The sequence below is a fragment of the Sinohyriopsis cumingii genome, chromosome 9, assembly GCF_028554795.1.
Source record: "Sinohyriopsis cumingii isolate HCF-2022 chromosome 9, ASM2855479v2, whole genome shotgun sequence".
Lineage (NCBI taxonomy): Eukaryota > Metazoa > Mollusca > Bivalvia > Unionida > Unionidae > Sinohyriopsis > Sinohyriopsis cumingii.
Genome location: NC_142969.1, coordinates 103,074,763 through 103,088,516, shown reverse-complemented (window position 1 = coordinate 103,088,516; position 13,754 = coordinate 103,074,763). Strand labels below are relative to the sequence as shown.

Genomic DNA, 13,754 nt, shown 5'->3' with positions numbered 1-13,754 from the left:
ATAATTGACAGTAGTGTAAGTTCCTGTTAAACTTTCACTTTGTATTCTAGGGACCGCTTCGATGCCTAGTGGTTAGAGCGTCCGCCTCGGATGCGGGAGGTCGTGGGTTCGATCCCCGGCCGAGTCATACCAGAGACTTAAAAAATGGTACTAACAGCTGCCTCGCTTGGCGTTCAGCATTAAGAGGTTAGTGTTAGGACTGGTCAGCCTGGTGTCAGGATAATGTGACTGGGTGGGACATCATGCTACATGTCTGCGGCATGATGCCCCGGTGCTAGACATCACTATAAAACTGCCACATTGCAGACATCGTAGTGATATGACTGAAAAATTGTTAAAGCTATGTTAAAAATCAAAATCACATCACAGTTGTATTCTAGGGAAATAAATTATATGTTGAATTTTATGAAAAACTTGTTGGTTTTCACTATATTGTGATACTTAGTTTAAGACCATAAAGTCAGTGCTGTGTTTGGGGGTTAGGTTAAAAGAGATGTACAATACTAGTATAATGTAGTGCCATATTTCTTTGCATAGAACCTTGTACTTGTATACATTTTATAATTATGAATTTATATTTAAAAAATGCAGCTAGAAACATGGAAAGTGTAGAAGAAATATTGTTTACGAATTTGAGTTGCGATAATCATTTTTCTCCTAGGAAAACCAGGTGATATAATTTCTGTCTGGTTGGCTGTTAGAGGGCATGACTTTGTGGGGAAGTTAGAGTGATTTCAAAATGGCTATTCAACTTTATTCTGCTTCTAAAATTGAACCTTAGTTTTTTAATAAAGGATGTTTAGCTTAGAATTATTTATTCCTAGATTAATATCTGAAGAAGAATCAATTCTTTCAGGTGTGTTCAATTATTTTTTGAGAGGATTCGCTTGTTTCAAATACTCATTGGAATTACAAGTTGCTCATAAACTTGAGGACTAAGTAACTACATTGGAATTACCGTGAAATCATTTAAAGACTTTTGGGTTATATCATTTTGATACATCAAGATTATTAGCACATCCACACCATATGTATTGGACTTCATTCAAATACGGGAGGTCACGGGTTCGAACCCCAGCCAAGTCATACCAAAGACATATTAAATAATGGTACTAACAGCTGCCTGGCTAGGCGCTCATCTTTAAGAGGTTAGTGTTGGGACTGATCGACCTGGTGTCAAGATAATGTGACTGGGTGGGGCATCATGAGGTTAGTGTTAGGACTGATCGGCCTGGTGTCAAGATAATGTGACTGGGTGGGGCATGATGCCCCAATGCTAGATGTCATTATGCACTACACATACAGGCACCATAGCGATATGACTGAAATTATTTTAAAACTATGTTACAAATCCAAACCACACACACACACACACTCATTCGGAACATCAGTAGAACTCATTTGGAATACTATAGAACATTTAGAACTGTTTAGGATTTCATTCACCATACTATTAGTTATTTTTAATTTTTTACTTTGTATTCCAGGCAAATTGTTGCATTTTACAAATTGTGTTGGTTTTCACTTTTTTGTATTCCTTAGTTTAATACATTACAATAATTTAATCAAAACATCTGATCATACACTGCTGAAATCATCCATTAGGTGTAACATCAACAACCAACAGGAAGCAAGCAAAGATCATGGAAGCAGGCCAAACAATCCCACATGGAAACAGTGCGACTGCATATATATATATATAGAACACACCTTCAATAAACCTTAAATAAAACTATCAAGGCAGCAATAGCCCATTCCAAATTGCACTATATGTACTTCATCTGGAAAGTGTCCTGAAGGAAGCGACATCAGCTGGAATTCTGGGTCATGGATGCTAAAACAAATTTAAAGGCAGAAGTACATGGCATGAAAAGATATTGGCTGCCTGCTAAAGGTCAAAACAAGTGCACAAAGAATGGTTAATGAGAGGCCCAACCCAGGATAAAGCTGACCCTCTGTATATTAGCTGCAGAATAGCAAGTGTGAACCAAGAAAAGAGTTCTAGAACTTCTAGAAGGCTTTAGCCCAGCTCTATATCGAAACGGTGGTAGCCACTGAATTTTTATCAACATTTAATCTACAGACTCATAAACAGGCAGAATACCTCCCATCATGTTCAGAGTTCCTCGTCCTGGATGATAACACATTAGTACACCCTGAGGAAATATTACAGAGATGGAGACATCATTTTGAGTTTCAAGCATTTCCACATAGTTAAGAGCATTACAACAAGACCAACCTGAAATTGGTGTCTAATAAATATTGTTTTTAAGTTGTACTATATCTGAACCCATCCCTATACTGGAAGAAACAATGATGGGGCATTAATAAGCTTTCAAATAACATTTCTTTTTAGCACCCTGACACAACTGCGGACAATAAAAAACAAGGTGGCCAGCTTGTTGCTGTGTTCCTTACCAGATGTCTGAAAACACCATCTGTCTTGAGAGGCAAGGTTATCCATGAACACTTTTATTGATTAGATAATGTTATGATCTGTCATGAGAAATCACCTGTCTTTAGAGACCATTGTTGCTTATAGAAGGAATGGTCTTTTGAGACAGGTTCGGTATTGGTATATGTAGCAGGTATTGAGTAATTGAGGCAAGAGACACAATAATCAGCATTAAAATGTTCTTTTTTACAAACAGATGGGAAATTATTTTGGCAGAGGGAGAGGAGGACAGCATGTCAGAGGAAATGTTTATATTATGCGACTTCCACCAAATATCATAAAAATTGGTTGTACTAAGCGAGCCCCACAAGTCCGATTACACGAATTACAAAGACAGTATGACATACCAAATCTTAGATTGCTGGCTTCATTTGTTGTTCGTGACATGGGAGATGGTGAGGACCGGGCCCAGAATGCAGCAATTCAGGCTCATCGTTTAAAAAATATGGACAGTCGTAATGACTGGTTCATCGTTCCCGCAGGTGTCACGCTGTCAGAAATAGTAGCAACAGTTACAGATGCATTGCAACCATTAATGGTACGTATAATAAAAAATATTACATATATATGATTCATTGTATAAGATAATGTATAGTTTAGACATTCACAAGTTTTATTGTTGATGGAGAACAAAATGTTGCCATGCTTTTTCTCATATTTTTATGTAACAACTCTATTTTATTGAATGTATATAAACAAGTTCTCTACTGATATCTCAAACCTGTAAACTCATTTCATTTTTCCACAATGTGACAATTCTAGTTTACTGAGAATGCATGTGTGATAGCCAGAGACTAGTATGGGATAGTGGTCAGTCTTAGGTGGAAGTTTCAGGCAGGGTGAGTTGCCATTCAGATGTGTGTAACAAAGGGCGTCTTTCAGGTATTTGAGATAAGTCAAAAGTGCTAATAGAAGGGTGATTTAAAGAAATATCTAGATTTCATGTACGTCAGAGTGTGAACACTGATGTTCACTTGTTTGAACGTTTAGAACATGCAAATATAAGACCCTGCTTCTTTGACAATAGTACATATGTGCCAATTTCAAACTCGTGCATGGAACTTCAATATGCAATGCATATGAATATTTATTAGCAGCGAGATTTATTAGTAACGAACCGTTTGAATGTGTGGACATAAAACAGAAGGAATGTAATGTCGATCATGTGCTTCATTATTTTCTCTGCCTATTCAGAATGTCGGTGTCCATTTCGTGTGGTACCGTTTCATATATATTGTTGCTAATGCTGAATTTTCTTTGATGGGATAATTCATGTTTCCAATCTCATTAAAATGTATTTATATAAACATAACATATCCTTATTTTGCTTCTAACATGAATTAATTTATTGCATGCACATGTTCTTGTTGGTTCTCTCATTTGCAAAAAATCTGATTAGCGTACTGTTTCATTAACAGTATATCGAGTGTTACGCATAAATGTCTGATTGTGAAAAAGTTTTCTGAAGTAGGGAAATGTTATTAGTACTCTCTTGCAAAACGTGTTCTCAATTGTACTATTTATTGGAAGAACAATCAGTAACATGAGTAGACGTATCTTTCTAAAACTTTCTTCTGTTCATAGCCGGTCTGTGTTTGGTAAGATTAACATTAGGCTTTAGGCTAATGCTACTCTGTCAGTCCGGCTACCAGTGAATGGCACTGGATGGTAGAAGTTAAAAGATGAGAAAGATAGCTCATTGTAAGCCATGTCATTACTCACAGAAGACCTTACCAACTAATCCAATATGTAAACATAGATGAGGGTAACCTATATATATGTATGTATGTATATATATATATATATATATATATATATATATATATATATATATATATATATATATATATATATATACATACATGTGTGTGTGTGTGTGTGTTTAATTTAACATGGAAGTTGTTTATATGTTTTTAAACATCCATTGTACCTCATTTTTGTCTGTACTAACAGTGCATAATGCCTAACAGAATGCTCCCCAGGTATTACACCTATTTGATTATGTAAAATTGTTTGCTACACTTTCCCTCAGCCAGTTCCATTGAATTATATATGGTTACCTCCATTTGGAATTTAGTTCACTTGATTCGATTCTCAATGCATTTGATTCTTATGAAGCAACTCTCTGCTGTGTACATTCAGTTTGAGCAAGCAAGTCGATACTAGTAAGGCAATGTATATAATCATTGAAGCAATTTCAAATTAGTATAAAAATAAGATATATTAGCAGATTTGCTGTAGAGAGTTTAACACATAAAAATACAGAGCATAAATATCAGTGGTATAGAGACACGTCAGTTTTTAAAATAGTCACATATATGGATAAATGGCTTTGTACTGCTTAGGAACCTTTTAGTAACAAATATAGATCAGTTGGTAAATCATGCAGTATAAGTGATGCACTTTGAACCAGAACCTTTGACAGTAGAGATATTTAAGTTAATCTTTCAGTTCAAAAGCATGTAACACTTAAATGATTTCTTCTAATAAAATTAAATTGCTGATGCATATATGAAGGGGCTGTATCATTGACAATTCGATAAATATGGTTTAGTTTTATCTGATATATTCTTCAGTGTTCCAATCAGATGTGTAATGTGGGTGGTGGTGGTGGTAAGGAGACTTCTTCGTAGGAGCGACCGTTATCAAGAGTTGCAATGTCATATTGACATTTATGTTTTCACGATGAAACTTTATATTGATATTTTCTTTTTTCTTTTTAAATTGTAAGTAAACAACTTCAATTCTATTTCTTGCATTAAATAAAGCAAATCTCATTGAACACCGTGGACAGACATGCTTTTAATTAAATAAACACAATTTTGTATAGTGGACTGATTATTTTGTACACATTTTAATTCCGTGATAATATATTGGTGAGATGTGAGCGATAGTAATTATAAAGTTCATGTAATAAGAATGTTTGTTGGTGAACATATTATAGCTCTAATTAAATTACTAACACGAATGTACACTAAATAAAATAAACAAATGTCTCAGCATCATTGTCAACGCAGTCAGCTCAGCCACTTTGACAAGTGTCCCATTCCACCCCACCACCTTACTTTCAAAATAGCAAATTGGCTAAAATTGTAATGATTTGATTTCCTTATTAAATAATGTAATTTCTTATTGAAATATTCTTGTGAATATGCATTTTATAAGCAGATTTATTTGGTTTTGCACTTAGATGATTTTAATGTACCGTAGTAGTTATTGCTTTTGTATGAGCGTTAAAGCAGGCCTAGCTCTGGTAATGCTTGGACATTGGAGTGACGTCCCCTAAGTAACAGACCTATTCCAAAGGCGGAATGTTTAAACCAATGATACTAGTGCATACTGCAAACACTGTTCTAACCATGCACTTGTTATATTAATTACATGTATCGAGTGTGCAAGATGGGTTGGGGAGGTCATGTTCATAGCTTTCAGACAAGCTATTTATCTGATGTATAAACTTCAGACAAGCTATTTATCTCATGTATTTACTTAAGAATTAAAATAGGCTGTAAGACCGCTATGGCTACTTCTGGAAAATAAAACGGTAGGGTGGGTGCGTATCCATTGTTACCAATGACAAACCAGGAAAAGCTATTTAATATCGCAATAGGCATTCACATTGTACAGGAAGTATTCTTTACTTAAATACAATATCTCATGATCGCTTGAACAGTTTGTATGGAGCAAAAAATGAGGCTATTACCCTTGTTAGGTTTAATGTATTTCTATGATTAATTTAATATCAATACTTGTGGATCTGTCTTTGTTGTACCTTTGTGAATCTAGTATTTTATATCATATTCGTCCAGGCACATTTGCGGCCTCTAGATAATTTTGTTCTTTTGTTAGATTTTTTAATATCATTACATCCTTTAGCAAATGTTAAGGAATCTTTTGATTGAACCTGGGTACCTAACATATCACTCTGTGGTGACTATTAAGTTTTAATTCCAAAAACAGTAATAAAAAAAAAAGTAATAAGGTTTTTGGAAGTATAGTGATTGTTTATTGAAAAATGCAAACTATATCCAATTTGTTAAACAAACTATACATGATGTTTTAGAACAATATGTGGAAAACCCACCTGAGATTTCACATGATGAATATTATATACAATTGCAATAAACATTATTATTAGAATAAGGGAAAGTCTAGTTTATGTCACATGCAAGAAAAAGGAGAAATTTTTAAAAGAACTATTATTCTAGAAAAGTGAGGAATTAGAAAATGGTTGTGAAACTTGAGAAAATTTGATAGAACTGAACCAGAGAACTAAACCAGAGTTGAAGGAACACAGGAGAAATATGATATGGGTTATGATCCATTCTAGAACAAAATGGGTTGACGAAGAATGAAAGGTTACACAGTATTTCGGCTTCCTTGAGAAAAGACTGTATGTTAGTTGAATGATGACTTGGGTAATGGACAATTGGTCACAGAAAATAACTCATAAGGACCTTTTACCAGACCAGCACACTCAATAGCTAGCGAGCCAGTGTTGTGTGCTGGCATGGTGCTTAATAACTCCTCTAGCGTATGAATTAACAACTCAGAATAAATATGCTCTTATTCCTCAATTTGCTCTTATTATGTGTATGGTAAATCGTCCTTTCATCAACGGGAACGGTATTGCGTTTTCGGTTCATGTTCGAGTATGACATAACACATAATATGAATTCATGTCAGTTATTTTATACTCGATTGGAGTCGGGTTACAATTAATACTTCCAGTTCAGTACGAATGTAGTTCTAGTCTATTTTTAGAACATTTTTTTCCTCTCTCATTTTGGTGTTGATAGAGGAGTTTTATTTATGCATTTTTGGTAGGGATTTAAAGGTAACTGTTTATTCTTGATAATATGAGCTCAGGGTGTTGTTGTCTATGTGTACTTTGGTGTCAGTGTACAGTGAGTAATAAGGCCTTGGTGATGATCCGGAAGTGAAATCTGTGTTCTGTTTACTTTCTGCTATGTTGACAGTCCAGCATCTCAAAAAAGAGCAGGTCAACCTTTGACAGGAACTTCACTGTGAAGTCATCTTTGAAGGTATTTTAGATTAACATATGATTTACATTGATTGTCACACAGTGGAAAGGTCAGTACTGAGAAACAAATGTAGAGAACATATAGTAAAATTGTGTTCTATGTCCTGTCAGGGCAGTATTGGAGTAAAGTTTAAATGACATAAAATCTTTATTATTAATGATAGACACATGAAATTTGAATGTGTCATGTATATTGACTTTGAAAATATAAGAATGAAATTAAAAGTAAAAAATTAATTTTTCTTTTAAGAATTTAAATAAAAAATTTAAAAAATTAAAAAAAATTAAAATGTTCCCCATAAAATCCACATTAATAATATTTTTTGGAATGATATTAAATGTTATCAGCATGTATATATTCCTACACCATATACAAGCTCCAATGTTGGATATTTATCACATTTTGTCAGAGAAAACATCTTTATAAGTCAAAATGAGACCTTCATTTAAAATACACGAAGACAAAATTATAATTTGTGTTGGCCATTCTATTTATTAGGGGTCCAAGCAGTTAATTTACGTATTTATGATGGGGTCACTTCCTGAATAACACATATCTGCTTGTATAGCCTTCAGTAATTGTTTATAAACATAGTTATAAGGTATTTAGTGAGAGGACAGTGATGAAAACTTTATACTTGAACCTACTCAGATTCTCTACTAAATCATTTTAAACTGTCTGAGAATGAAATACAGGTCAAAGGGATAAAATATGCTTTCCCCAGGTATATTTACCCTTGGATGTAAGAAAACAGCAAAATGATGTAAGTTGAATACAAAATGCATTTCATTTTATTGTTCAGTTTTGTTAAGATACTGATTGGTGTAGTGTCGCATTGTGGCCTATTAGATGTTATGGGAATTATAATGATCCGTCTTGCTTTATGCATTATTAATTACTAATAATATTTGTTAACTGACACTCCAAAGATTACATAAAAAATATTCAAACAGATTATTTGAATTTAACTTTTTACAACTGATCTTAACATGGTTATATATCCCACATGAACAAATATCCATCCATTTTAGAATGTTTGGGATCAAAAGTTCACATTAAGTACATCATATAGGCTGACATTGTACGTATAGTGAATCTGTAAGGCACATTTCTGGCTTTGTGCACTGAAAATATGCCAAAATGTTATTTTCATCATGAATATGCCTATGTATGGTAACATATTTCAATTTATTACTTTGACAGAGTGTGGTATTGTGGCATCAGCTGATATTTGATTCCATTGAATCAATGAGCTTAATAATTGGTAACCAACACTCTCTTAAAAATACACTATAAATGTTCAAACAGATCATTTGAATTATATTTGCACATTGATCTTAACAAGTACATTGTATATGTCCCACATATGCAAATTGTTTACAAGTTTTGGGGATCAGAATTTCATATTTAGATGATGATATAGGATTTATTGGTACCTATAGTTGATTTTTGTGACCACATTTGGCTGTATTCACTTGCAATATCCAGAATTGTTATTTCCCTCATGAATAAGATTGCTTATAGTAATATATTCTAATTTAGTACATTGTCACTTGACTTTCCTGTATACTGGTATGTACTGATGTTTGCACCAATGATTAAACCTCACTGCCCCAACATTGCCTTAAACTTTATGATACATAGTCTACCTGATTAGTTATTTAACTTGTAAATGGCTAAATATGCTTTTAGAAACCTCATATATTTTTAGGATGAATTTAACACTTTAATACATGGCCATTGCTTCACATTCCTGAGTGTCATCTGTCAAGTTTAATATTTTCCCCCATGCCTTCAACCTTAATGTTATTTTGAAATCACCATATCTAACACATTTTAGCTTCATTGACATAGATCTTACTGTTTTCTAGAATTAAGTGAAACATATTGTATCTTTTCAGGTCTAGCCTGGTATCTGGAACAAGGCCTTACAAGATTAGTTCATGTCACCACACTGATATATAGCACTTCATAGCCATGGCTTAGGTCGTCATGAAAGAGATTACTGCCATTTTTCAGTAAGGCAGAGCCTCCCTAGAAACTATTTTCCTATCCCATTGTCACCTTTTGTAGTAATCGACATTGAAATGGAATGCATTTTTGCTATAAAACATGGTAGTGGTCCCATCAGAACTTTAAATCTGAATGTGCTGTTAGTTATGGAATCAACTGCCTAAGTACCTGACATAGTAAATGTGGAACATAGCACCTTTCATTGTTTCTTTAGTGTGTACACCTATATGCCTCTGGACAGGCATTTTGCGGTTTGCTACCAAAATCACTATGAGCTATGTTGCTTCACTACCCCTGGGAAAAATATTATTAGTTGTACAGACCCATTCTACCATTTGTTTTAAATGCCATTCATTAGTCAACTCTTCTGTCTTAAATTTGTCAAACTGTGTTTTAAAACTTGTATGAAAATTTAAGTTTTCGATAAAATTTAGTTTTTAAAATTTAAATGTTTATTTAATTTGCCATTAAAATTTAATTTATCAATATTTGTAATTTTCAAACATATTTTCAGACAGTGCTTATCTTGTATTACAATTAGGTTTTTACTGCATTAAAAAATTCCTATAATTAAGGAAGATATAGCAAATTTAGTTTTGGTTTCTCAAGAGCACTTGGACCAGAACTTGAAGCCTGTGGAACACCAGTACTACATACATTCTGACAGGTGTCACATGTTTTGTTTGCAAGGAAATTCAAAAAGACTTCATTTATAAAGTTGAAATAGGTATAGCATGCAAATATAAAAGTTTGAATAAAATTGGCGTAAAACATGGAGCCTGTCAGGAATCGGGTTACGATTAATACTTCCAGTTCAGTACCCATGAACATAGTTCTAGTCTATTTTTAGAACATTTTTTCCTCTCATTTTGGTGGTGATAGAAGAGTTTTATTTATGCATTTTTGGTAGGGATTTAAAGGAAACGTTTGTTCTTGATAATATGAGCTCAGGGTGTTGTTGTCTGTGTGTACTTCGGCGACAGTGCACATTGAGTAATAAGGCCTTGGTGATGATCCGGAAGTGAAATCTGTGTTGTTTACATGCTGCTATGTTGACAGTCCAGCATCTCAAAAAAGAGCAGGTCAACCTTTGACAATAACTTCACCATGAAGTCATCTTTGAAGGTATTTTAGATTAACATATGATTTGCATTGATTGTCACACAGTGGAAAGGTCAGTACTAAGAAACAACTGTAGAGAACATATAGTAAAATTAATTGTGTTCTGTGTCCGATTGTAATCAATTAGTCTAATCAGAATAATCAAATTAGATGACACAGCTCTCTCGGTGACATAGCCATGGAAATATAACCTGGCGTTTCCAAATTCTGTGAGCGATTATTATTGGTCCGTTTGGGACAGGAAAGACTCAGTTCTTGATTCTTATCATGTGCTGACTTACTTACAATGGCCGAGACCAATCCTCAAACGACCAGTCCTGTTCCGATGTACTCACAATTTTAAAGGCTTTGCTAGTTCACTTACCGAAAACAATAATAATCCCAATTCGTGAGCAGATCAAGCGAATCCAGTGAATACTAGTTTAATGCAGACATCGATAAAATACCAGGCATCGATGATTTTGATGCGTCATTGAATGATCTTGTCGTGTACACGTGGTCATGTATCACTTATAAAATTCCTGAACGAATATATTCATGCGGACGTCATCACAAACAGGTGCGATTTTAGTTAGGCGCATGTTGTTAAAGTGATACTCGACAACGCAAATATGATGATGTTCAGTGTGAAAGAGGCATGCGGATTCTTAAACGTTGACTGAAATTCGTCTGCCTCCGACTTGGCTTCGAGCGCAGATAATGTAGATAACTTCTCAATAATTTTTGGATAATTAATTTTTTTCTCAGGTTGATTAAAAGTAGCTATACATTTTTAAAGTTTCATTACAAATCCAGTAGTGTCAGTGAAAAATTCTTGGTTGTGTCTTGGGGGCTGGGATTTCCGTCTATTTGAGAAGGGGAAGGATTATGTGAATTATTCTATCAATAAAACAGCTAATAGCTTCATCAGTAATTATACCATAGGCTATCTGTTAACCATCGATTTGAAAGTGAGCTTATGTCAAAGGCGGTTCATTTTGTATTCGTAACCGAGCTTGTTTTACTAGGATTTTTAGAAAAGTCTGTTTGACTTTCAAGATGAGCAGTAATTTCACATTAGGGCCAAATGCTCTGTTGCCCCAGAGAAGATATATACTATGTGAAGTTGTATGCATGTTACACATATCTGAGAATCTCATTATGGAATTGTTCATCTTCAAATAATAATAATAATAATAATAATACAATTGCTGTAGTAACAATATCACAATTTTTTAAATAAACACCAATTTGTCACATGTTCTTACTTTGGTAATAGATGATAATAAATGTATGCACACATAAGTATATTGACACACAAACATAAACAGCTTTAAAATCCAATGATGTGGACAAAAGAAGAACCTATGCTTGTTCACTGATTTTATTATGTCCAGAATACAATTAACCATTGTATCAGGTTGAAAATAATGATTTGAGTGAAGACAGCTCATTAATTGTTTCATTTCGATTTATAATCAGCTCTTGACTGGAATTTTATATTATTGAAGACGTTATTAAAACCGTTTACTTTAATCTTGCATGACATCATTATATCTTACTACTCTGCAAGTGCAGTTAAAATCTATAAAATCTATTGATGCATTTCAAGATGAGCCTCTAATGTTATATCTGTTTGATCTTTTGTATACATGAAGCTAAATTGCACTACTGCATAATTATGTACATTTTCAGCAGCAAATTACAGTCCGGATTTCTCACCATGGTCATTTACGGTCATGGTCCTAATATATATTTTCAATTCAGCACCAATACTTTTGAACCTGCCGATGTGTTCTTTCAACGAATGACAGCATACTTTTTTGTTTCTTCATAGCTTTTCAAAAATAGTATGCTAGATCAATAATTCGTTACCTAACTCCAACCCCTATACCGCCACTGACTCATTTCCCCCCCTGGTTTCGCCCGACGGCCAGACATTACATCGCTATCAATAGAATCCACGCCCATGATCCTTCAAAAACTAGTAAAAAATTGAATAAGTGTACCAGTCAGATGCGAATAATGACTAGGTGGGCGTACGCAGATTCATTGCTAATAAATGGAATGATTTTGTATAAAAGATCATCCTATCCAGCTTTGAAAGAATGGCTCATACTATGGAAATGCGGGTCGATTGTTTTTAATGTATTTTCTGTTTTCGAACTTGTCGTTTTTATATAACAGTGTTGAATCATAAGCAACACAGTTTGAATAGTACTTCTCCAGTCTTATCAACATGTGACTGGAAAATGTGCAAAAACAGAATATTAAAGTGACTTTATTGAATATTATAATTTAGAACTTTCAACACTCACTTCTGCCTATTTTCACCAAATTTCGCCAAGTGAAACATCGTAAGAAATGTGCTTCGTCCACATATTAAAGCTTAGCGTTTACCTGAATTATTTGCACAGGTTATTTGTATTGTTATTTTCCTCGCTATACTCAGAATGGTATTTTCTCTTCTAAGGTTGAAAATTCTGATTGGTATTGAGGACCAGTTATGATCCAAAACAAGCCCAGAAAAATCTCTCGGTCTTCCATTTACAAACTTTATTGTTATTGTAACAATAAAGCAATATCTGGTGATGAAGACAGGAAAGATATCTATTATTTAAAGAACAATAATTTGCCAAGCTTAGGCATATAAGCATGACATAACCTGCGGAAATAAAGAATACTGTATAAATATACACAACTTCTTTTATACGTAATTGATTTTTGCACATTCATGATGGAAACACGCCGTATTGAAAACATTTGGGCTTGCTATAATGCTTTAAAAATTCATGTGGAGATTCTGGCAATGGTTCCTTGGTCTGTCCACATCAATGGACCCATTGGATTAACTCCAGATTATGACATGGATATCATTGATTTGTTCAATTTGTTTCAGCACAATATAGTTATGCTACCTTTTTATATTTGCTGAAAGACAATAATGCCATACCTAAGAATCAATAATTGTAGCCGTCAGCTTCAATTTCTCAGTGGCAGCTGCAGAGCAACGAGTGAGTTTTAGATGTAGTGATCATAGACCAGACGCGCTAATGGGATGGTCTTTTGTTCGCAGTCTGTCCATTGGCAGAAGTTTGTTATCGATATTACTCCTGATCTACTTAGAAGATTGCAATTGG

The 13,754-nt window shown here is 34.0% G+C and overlaps 1 long non-coding RNA gene across 1 annotated transcript; it reads left to right on the top strand.

Moving 5' to 3' along the window:
- Positions 1–2,670: 2,670 nt before the first annotated feature.
- Positions 2,671–12,150, top strand: LOC149792367 (uncharacterized). Its single transcript, XR_016423554.1, has 2 exons — positions 2,671–2,993; positions 9,402–12,150. It is a non-coding gene; the product is annotated as an uncharacterized LOC149792367 (long non-coding RNA).
- The last annotated feature ends 1,604 nt before the right edge of the window (positions 12,151–13,754 follow it).